The sequence below is a fragment of the Cannabis sativa genome, chromosome 8, assembly GCF_029168945.1.
Source record: "Cannabis sativa cultivar Pink pepper isolate KNU-18-1 chromosome 8, ASM2916894v1, whole genome shotgun sequence".
Classification (NCBI taxonomy): Eukaryota; Viridiplantae; Streptophyta; class Magnoliopsida; order Rosales; family Cannabaceae; genus Cannabis; species Cannabis sativa.
Window position 1 is genome coordinate 7190389 of NC_083608.1, and position 8366 is coordinate 7198754.

An 8366-nucleotide genomic window follows, 5' to 3' on the forward strand; every position below is an offset into this window, starting at 1 on the left:
AGGGGTACACACCCCAATACACTCAGTACACAGAGCTCACGGACTCCCAGGAACGTGTGTACTTTGCCACTAGGCAAAATACGCACTACCGGAGACCCCAGCCGTTGTACAAAGATAGCTCCCGGAGAGATCCGAGTAAAAGATGCGAGTACCACAACGACATTGGCCATAGCACCAATGAATGTAAGAATCTCAAAGACGAGATTGAAAATCTAATCCGCTTGGGCCACCTCTATGAGTGGATCAAAAATAGGTTGCCCCACCTTAATCCAGGGCAGGTGGCCGGGGGTATGCTTCCGGGAACACCAGGGGGTACAGCAGGAGTATTGCCTCCAGCTGCTCCCGCAGGTGACACCCAGCATATTCCCGGGCTACCGCCCCGGCCTAATGGGCGGGTAGCCATGATCTCCGGAGGTCCCCATATCGGAGGAAACACTCGCAAGGAGCGAAAACGATATGCCGAGGCCGCGAAACACAATGAGGTGTGGGAGGTTACACAACTCCCAGCTCAAAGGCCTCGGCTGATGGACCAACCCATAACGTTCACGGAAGAAGACGCCAAGACGATGCGTTTTCCTCACCACGACCCACTGGTCATAGAGACCCCCATCGCGAATAAAGTGGTGGCTAGGGTCTTGATTGACAATGGGAGTTCCGTGAACCTGCTCTTCAAAGAAGCCTTCACGGCGATAGGATTGACCGACCGGGACCTCTCGCCTAGTGGGTCACAGCTCACGGGGTTTAACGGGACGACGCTCATCCCGATGGGAAAAGTAAGGCTCCCGGTTACCCTGTGCCAGGATACCCCCCAGAGCACATTTAAATATTGCACCTTCGTGGTGGTAGACTGTCCAACAGCCTACAACGCGATCCTTAGCCGGCCGGCCCTAGTGGACTTTGGTGCAATTACTTCAATCCGACACTTGTGCCTAAAATTCCCTACCCAGGAAGCCGGAGTCGGAACTGTGAGGGGAAATCAGGGAGAGGCCAGGCAATGTTACAATGTTGCCACCCACCTACCTGTACTCATGCTCCGGGAATCCCCTGGAATAGAGAAGGCTGAAGAGGATGAGTTGGATCCTCGCATAGGATCCGAAAGGGTAATGGAACCAATGGAGGACGTCGAAGAAATACCAGTGTGCGACGACGACTCCACTAAAGTACTCCGGATAGGGAAGAGCCTGGATCCGGAGGAAAAAGACAAAATAATAAAAACACTGAAGGGCGCCATCGACATCTTTGCATGGCGCCAAGAAGACATGACCGGCATAAGCCCTCATGTCATCACCCATGTACTCAACGTCAACCCGGACATGCCCCCTGTACAGCAAAAGAGACGCCCGCTCGACTCGGTGAAAGCCGAGGCCTTAGAGAAAGAGGTGGACAAACTTTTGTCCAGTGGCATGATCCGCGACGTATACTATCCGGAATGGCTGGCCAATCCGGTCCTGGTGCCCAAGCCGAACGGAACTTGGCGAGTTTGTATAGATTTCACAGATCTAAACAAAGCCTGCCCAAAGGACTGCTTCCCGCTACCCAAGATCGACCAGATGGTGGACGCCACGTCCGGATTTAAACTGCTGTCTTTCATGGATGCCTATGCTGGGTACAACCAAATAAAAATGCATACGGCAGACCAGGAGTGCACTAGCTTCAGGACCGATAAGGGGGTATACTGCTACCTAGTCATGCCTTTCGGACTGAAAAACGCCGGAGCAACCTATCAAAGAATGGTTAACCGGATGTTTAAAAGCCTCTTGGGACGAAACATGGAGGTATATGTAGACGACATGCTTGTCAAATCCAAAGCATGCAACAACCATGCAAGCGACTTAGAAGAATGTTTCGAAGTCGTCCGGAGATACGGTATGAAGCTCAACCCAAAAAAGTGCACCTTTGGAGTCAAGTCAGGAAAATTCCTAGGCTTCATAGTCAGCCAAAGGGAAATCGAAGCAAACCTGGAGAAAATCCAAGCTCTCCTGGAGATGCCATCCCCCAAGAAGCATAAAGACGTACAGAGCTTGACCGGAAAGGTAGCTGCACTGAGCCGCTTTATCTCACGCTCCACGGACAAGTGCATACCCTTCTTCAACATACTGAAGAAGTGCCAAAAGTTCGAATGGTCGGATGAATGCGAGGAGGCATTCAAGAGGTTAAAAGACCACATGGCCAAACCTCCTATCCTATCAAAACCCGTCCTTGGAGAAGACCTGTTCCTTTACTTGGCCGTCTCCGAGCACGCGGTTAGCGCTGCCCTAGTCCGGGAGGAAGAAAAAATTCAGCACCCGGTGTACTATGTCAGTAAGCGCATGATAGGGGCCGAGACAAGGTACCCGGTCATTGAAAAATTAGTATTCTGCCTCCTGGTGGCATCAAGGAAGCTAAGGCCATACTTCCAAGCCCATCCGATCAAAATCTTGACCAATCATCCGCTCCGGCAAGTTCTCCAGAAGCCTGAAGCATCCGGAAGACTCCTCAAGTGGGCAATGGAGCTAAGTCAGTTTGACTTACACTACGTACCCCGGATTTTCGTAAAAGGCCAAGCCTTGGCAGACTTCATTACCGAATGCAATGAAGCCGAGGCAACAGCTAATACGCCGGTACCACCAATCCCCACCTGGAGGGTGTTTGTAGACGGAGCTTCTAATGAGAACGGTTCGGGAGCCGGAGTGGCAATGATATCACCAACTGGAATGCGGCTCCAGGCAGCACTCCGATTTAACTTCACAGCTTCAAACAATGAAGCCGAATGCAAAGCCTTGATAGCAGGGCTGAAATTGGCAAGAGCTGTAGGAGCCAAAAGAGTGGAAGTCTACAATGACTCTCAATTGGTCGTAAACCAGGTATCCGGAGAATACCAAACTCGCGGCGAGCGGATGGCCGCGTACGTAACAATAGTCCGAGAACTACTCCACGAGTTCACGGACTATAGAATAGAAAGAATCCCCCGAGAGAAGAACGCTCACGCGGACTGTCTGGCTAAGTTAGCCTCGGACAGCGAAATCGAAGAGCTGGGGGTAGTACCAGTGGAACGCTTGGCAGAACCAAGCATCAAAATAAAAGAGACCACACTAACGGTTGGGCAAGAACCCAGCTGGATGGTCCCCATCATAAAATACATAACCACAGGTGAGCTGCCCCAAGAGAGGGCACTGTCTCGAAAGATTCAGTATCAGGCTCATCGTTATGTAATGACGGACCAAATTCTCTACCGGAGAGGACTCAGCATGCCTTATTTAAGGTGTGTATCGGACCCTGAAGCTAGACAAATCATGCTAGAGGTCCATGAAGGGTTCTGTGGAGATCATACGGGAGGACCCAGCCTCTCAAAGAAAATATTGAGGCAAGGGTACTTCTGGCCAACAATGAAAAAAGATTGTATAGACTATGTCCAAAAGTGTGACTCGTGTCAAAGGTACGCGAACATACCGAGAGCTCCTCCAAACGAGATCACCTTGATGACCAGCCCCTGGCCCTTCGCGGTCTGGGGAATAGATCTCATCGGGTCTCTACCTACAGGGAAAGGAGGGGTAAAGTATGCAATAGTAGCAGTAGACTACTTCACCAAGTGGACAGAGGCTGAGCCTATGAAGACAATAACTGCTAAGAAGGCATTGGACTTTGTTATCAAAAACATAGTGTGTCGATACGGCTTGCCTCACAAAATAGTCTCAGACAACGGAAAGCAATTTGACTGCGAAGAATTTACCGACTTCTGCAACCAACACGGAGTAGTGAAAAGCTTCTCCGCGGTTGCCAGGCCTCAAACGAACGGCCAGGCGGAAGCGGTCAATAAAATCCTAAAGGTCACCTTGAAAAAGAAGCTGCTGGCCTGTAAAAATAACTGGCCTGAAGAATTGCCAAGGGTATTATGGGCCTACCGGACGACCCCCAGAACCACAACCGGCCACTCGCCCTTCTCAATGGCGTACGGTTGTGAAGCAATGGTCCCGGTAGAAACATTATTCCCATCCCACAGGAGGACGACTTACGATCCTGCCACTAATCAGGCACTGCTCCAAGAAGCTTTGGATCAAGTCGAAGAACTCCGGGATGAGTCTCAAATACGGATGGCTGCTTATCAAAAGAAGGTGACAAAGTATTTTAACTCTAAGGTTAAAAACAGAAAATTCGCTATTGGAGATATGGTCCTAAGAAGGGTTTTCCCAGCCACCCAAGAGCCCGGAGTGGGGGTACTTGGACCAAATTGGGAAGGACCATATGAGATCGAGGACGAGATCGGCTCCGGTACGCATAAACTAAAAAGAATGGACGGAACCACCGTCCCAAGAGCCTGGAATGCCGATCACCTCAGAAAATATTACCAGTAGCGAAATAAAACTTAGAGTTTGTTAAAAGGGTTTGTACCGTCCAAATGTATACCTCCTCTATATTAAATAAAACTGAGTGCCTTAAAAACAAAGTTTCTATGCCACTCAGGGGGGTACTAGGGTATACCGCACGGACAAACAGAAAAACAAACTAAGTAAAATATCCTGACCCAAAGGGCAGGTCAGAAAGTATGCACAAAAATAAAAAGCATAAGTATAAAAACCCTGATCCAAAGGACAGGTTAAAAAACATAAGTGTGACAAAAAAAGATCGCATAAAAAAATATCCTAGCCCAAAGGGCAGGTCATATACATATAAACGGCCCGGGGACAGGCCTTAAAATATAATTGTCTCCCCTTCAAATGAAAGCTGCTACCTATATGTAAATTGTTCTAAGGCAGCAGCAAATATGTACAAACAAAAAAAAAAGGAGTTATAAAAGAAACGGGTGGAATCTTGGTCAGTTGTACGGCAGCTCAGTCAGCCCGCAGAGGAAGGCGAGGTCCAATACGCGCCTCTAGCGCGGAATCAAGCTTCTTCTTCTTTTCCCGAAATTTGGCAATCATTTCCTCGGGTTTGGGATAAAAAGTAAGCTTGATATTCTGATCATTGGTGGACCAAGCCATGTAGACACCATCATCGAAGCGCTTCGGGCACCGGGCGCAGGAAACGGGAGAGAGGAGCTCGGCCCTCTTGGCCTTCCTGGTGGATTGTTCTTTGAAACCCCTAAGCTCCTTCAACTCCGCAGCTAGAGCGGCCTTGGACTCAATGTCCGACTGGTGAGTTTCCTCTAAAGATCTCACCTTGGCGACCATTTCATCCAAAGCCTCCCTGGCCTCCCGGAGATCCCGCCTGGCCTTGTCAGCAGCATCGGTCTTAGCCCTTAGTTCCTCCTGATGTTGGGCCTCCATCCTGTCCCTCCGCTGGGCCTCGTCCCGGATCATGGCCTCGGCCTGGGCCTCCCTCCGTTTGGCCTCCTCTTCCTTGGCCTTGGCAGCCGCCTCCTGGCGCTCGGCAGCCTCCTGGTAAATCTGCCTCTCCGCTGTGAGGTCCTGAAGGACCTTCCTGACATCGTTCATGTCCCCAAAGTCGGACAGAACGAAGCCATGGTTTATGATGTTCTTGGAGAGGCGGCCAGCCTCGGCAGCAAGCTGAACCATAATGCAAGGATAAGAAGGAGAAGTTCCTCAAAGGAAATAAATAAAATACAAACAATAAAAGGAAAAGCAAAAATTGCAAAGTACTTACCACCGTGAGAGAATGGCTGAGGTCCTGGACCTGGAAGATGGAGTTCAGGGAAGCGCAAGTGGCAAACCGCTTAGGCGCGCAACGGGTGAGCTGAGAAGCGAACTCGCCGGTCATCTCCGCGGCAAAAGGAGCCAAGGTGGGCCCTAGGAAACGACAGAACCAGTCCGATAAGGGGTCCAGATTAAGGTCCCACGGATCCTGGTAATCCGGGTGGTTGATGCTCGCCTCGACCTCCGCCCGCAGAATCCTCCTAAGAGCTTTCACTTCGGCGTACCCCCGGGAGTACTCATCCATAGCATAGTTATGCTTGGCTATTCGAAGCTCCTGCCTCACCTCGTCCCCCGGAATCGGGGTAAGCACGATGTTGGGAGGAGCAGGATTTTCCTCCATGGGAGAGACCCCGCCGTCCAGACCATGAGCAGGAGTGTCGGCCCTCCGAGGCTTCTTGGGCTCATCCTGGGCAATCATCTTGCCCTTGCGCTTACGAATCAGAGCCACCTCATGCTCCTCTTCGCCCTCCTCAGCTTCCTCCGGAAGGGCTCGGGCCTCTCCCGCACCCTCAGCGGCTTCCTCCGAGAAGTCCCATCCCTTCCCTTGGCCTTCTCCCGGAAGCACCTCCTCGTCATCCACTAAGTCAATAGTGTCGGGGGGAGCGCTGGAAGAAACCTTCAAGGAAGGGGCCGGGGGAGAAGAGGTAAAGGCCGGAGGAGCCACGGGAGTATGAACTCCAGCAAGCTGGTCCAGGATGGCATCCATGGAGATACCTGATTCACAAAATAAGCAAGTGTTAGAAGACCGTGAGGAACCGCTTATACAAGACATAACAAATAAGCTACTCCTACCCGAACTTCCTAATTCAGCCCTAGCAAAGTCCTGAACTTTAATGCTGGCGGCGTCATCTCCGAGATAACTGTCCGAGGGTCGGAACCAGCTGGACGTTATGTAAGCTGATGGACCTAAGGGGATAGGTTCCGGAGGGCCGGAGCCCATCCGGGACCGACCTAGGTAATCTCCTAAGTTCGAAAAATAAAATTCCTTCAAACGATCCCCCCACCGGGTCGACGGCATCTTAAATCTACGAAGACGCTCGTCGAACCCTACGGGCCTACGACTGGTATATTCATCAACGGAAGGAACATGACGAATTATCAAGGGAGACTTACCGCCGGCACCGGAGGTGCTAGCACCAGGAGCCCCCGAGTGTGGTTCGGGGACCGGAGGCTGTGGCCGGGGAGTTTGCTTCTCGGAAGAATCTTCAATACGAAGGGGCCTCCGGGCAGGACGACCCCCAATCTCTTCTTGAAGAATCTTGTCAAAAAATTTAGCCTCGGACTTCCCGGCAATGGCTTGGCTCCGTCGCACCACCGGACTCCCCACGCGAAGTCCTCTCCCAGAGGCTGCCTGGGCCTGAGAGTATGCTTTCTCCTGGGCCTTCCGGTAGAGATAATCTTGGTATTTTTTCTCTGTCGTGGCAATGAGTTCATCCCGGAAGGCCTTCTCCGCAACCGGCGCCCTCACATTGGGGCAGATGACCCGGGAGAGGTTGGAGTCCTCCACGGATTGGTGAGGAAGGATAAGTTTGGCCTTCCTACAATTCTCCGTGGTGACTAAGCCCCCAACGTCGAGATGGGCGCGGTCGTAGGAAGCAAAGGCTTGGGCCCTTCGGAGGAAAGCCTGAGTAGGAGGCGTCCGTTGGTAAGGTGGGATCCGCACCCACTCCGTGAGGAGCTCCGGGTGGTCCACAGCCCTGAACCCGGAGGAGAAGAAAAAGCGATGGCGATACTCCTTAACGTGAGTCTGCCTATTATACGGAACCACCCCCTCGTTAGCAGGATGGATCCGGAACCCATAAAAACCGTCCTTAAGTTTGTCCCCTTTCTTGGGGACAGATACAAGTTCGTAAAAATACAAAATTTCCGCCGGGCTGGGAGCCCCCCAGCCGCGGGCGGTATAAAAAATAAATAAGCCTGAGAGCAGGCGGTAAGCTTGAGGAATGAGTTGGTATGGCGCAAGGCCGACAAATACAAGGAAATTAACAAAATAATCTTGAAGCGGGAGCATGGCACCGGCCATCAAATGAGTACGGCTCCGTGCCCCGAAGCCGTCATAGTTATGATTAGGCGTCTCCGAGTCGCGAGGAGGCGGTGATAGGTCCACGAAGTGGAGGGTTTGATCCCGGCGACTTCTATAATATTCTCCGGTGGTGAGGGCAAGTCAAGGTGGATCGAAGCTCGGCCCGCTTCCCACCCGGTCGCACGGGATTTGTACCCCTCTGGGCAACGAGTCCCGGGGAAACCTCCTCCAACGTGGCCATGTCTTTTCCACTCTTCTTCGAAGATTTCGAACTGAGAGCGTACATTTTGTGTTCTGCGAAAGACAAAAAGGAAAAAAGAAAATTCCAGCAGTTAGGTCCCATACCAAACCCTAAGTCAAGAAAAAGGGAGTGGGGGTCCCCTAACCGCTGGAAAGAGGCGCCCTCCGGACACGTGTCACATGGGAAACCCTAGAGAGATTCCCTGAAAAAGTGTCGGGTGCAGTGAAATCACAGAAAGTGGTTTTACAAAAAAAAAAAGAAAAAAAAAACATTCTATGCCCTAAGCAAATGTTGAACGAAGAACACATGGTTCTCTTCAATAAAAATGCACATTGTAACAGAGGCATGATAATGGCGATCCTACAACTAAAGCAGTAGACATAAAACAGAACACTTGAAGAACCTCAACACTCGCATACCCAGAAATCTCAGAATACGAACCCAGAGAAACAAACAAAGCAAGTAAAGGCAT

The 8366-nt window shown here is 51.2% G+C and overlaps 1 pseudogene; it reads right to left on the reverse strand.

Moving 5' to 3' along the window:
• Positions 1-8366, reverse strand: part of LOC115699821 (RNA pseudouridine synthase 6, chloroplastic-like) — a 30707-nt pseudogene extending 22341 nt beyond the window's left edge.